At 41.5% G+C, this 1326-nt stretch overlaps 1 pseudogene; it reads right to left on the bottom strand.

Moving 5' to 3' along the window:
• Positions 1-613: 613 nt before the first annotated feature.
• Positions 614-714, bottom strand: LOC143571273 (small nucleolar RNA R71; annotated as a pseudogene).
• Between the last annotated feature and the right edge of the window lie 612 nt (positions 715-1326).

Below are 1326 nucleotides of genomic sequence, written 5' to 3'. Positions count from 1 at the left end.
TTGGGTATGGAACCGAAATTCAAACACAACAAGTGCAACAATGGGTGGACATCAAATTATTCAAGAACAACCACAACAACAACAACCATTGCAACAAGTTCCACAACAACCCCAATACCAACAACCTCAATTTACACAACCAAATCCTCAACCGCAATTTCAACAAAATATGAAACAAAGGCCCGTTTACCGGCAAATGGGCCAACCAAGAGTACCATTGGGAGTACCAAGAAGACATGCAATGGAAATGGTTAGAGGAATTGAATCTCACTTTAGACCGGTCATCATTAACAACCCATCTCCGGTGGTTATTCCTCAAAATCAAAATGGAAGAACGTTCGAGGTGAGCACCAATGCACTCCAAAGCTTACCAAATTACAAGGGTCTCACAACGGAAGAACCCTATTTGGAGGCATATGACTCTATTTGCAACACGATTGGGGGTCAAGTTTTCTCACCGGATGAGGTGAAATTGGTGTTGTTTCAATTTTAGTTGGAGGATAAGGCGAAGAGATGGTTCTACACATTGCCATCCGCGTCGATTTACACTTGGGCCGAAATGCAACAAAGGTTTTTGGAAGATTTTTATACGGCCCAAAAGACTAATGATGCGAGACGAAGTTTGAGATCTTTCCAACAACAATCGGGTGAAATGTTTCATGAAGCATTCGAGAGGTTCAACATGATGATCAAGAATTGTCCTCATCATGGTATAGCTCTTTGGGAGTTGTTGAATGCTTTTCATGAAGGGTTAAATGCGGAAGATGAAAGGGATTTGATGTCAATCACAAATGGTACATTTGGCACTAACTATGAACAAGATGATTGGGGGGGTTTTTGGAGCAAATGTCGGTCACATAAAAAATAAAGGCTCAAACCGCAAGAAGAGTAAGGCCGACGATTGGAAGACCATAAGTACATGCCATGGAATATGGAAGAGTATACACCATGAATCAAGTAATTGATGTCTGTACTAATTGTAACAAATTGGGTCATCCAGCGGAAGTGTGTATGGTGGGACAAGAACAAGTGGATGAAGTGAATGCAATTCAGGGTCAAGGGGGAGGTGGTAGAAACTATAACATGAACTCAAACACTTACCACCCCGGGTTGAAAAATCATCCCAGTTTTCATTATGGGAATCCGGTTACTCAATCCAACCCGACTTTCCAAGGGAATCATGGAAATTATGTTCCACTCCAACAATACAATAATCAAGGCTTTCAAAGTCAATTTGAACAAACGGGAAGTGCTCAACGTGGGTCTTCGGGTCATAGTTCTTCAAGTGGGAATGAAGTCATGGATATACTTAGGATGATGCAACAA

Source organism: Bidens hawaiensis, unplaced genomic scaffold (assembly GCF_021521415.1).
Source record: "Bidens hawaiensis isolate Kalapana, Puna unplaced genomic scaffold, B.hawaiensis_p1.1 tig00001299_1, whole genome shotgun sequence".
In the NCBI taxonomy this organism is placed as follows: Eukaryota; Viridiplantae; Streptophyta; class Magnoliopsida; order Asterales; family Asteraceae; genus Bidens; species Bidens hawaiensis.
This window is presented reverse-complemented; position numbering and strand designations above follow the sequence as displayed.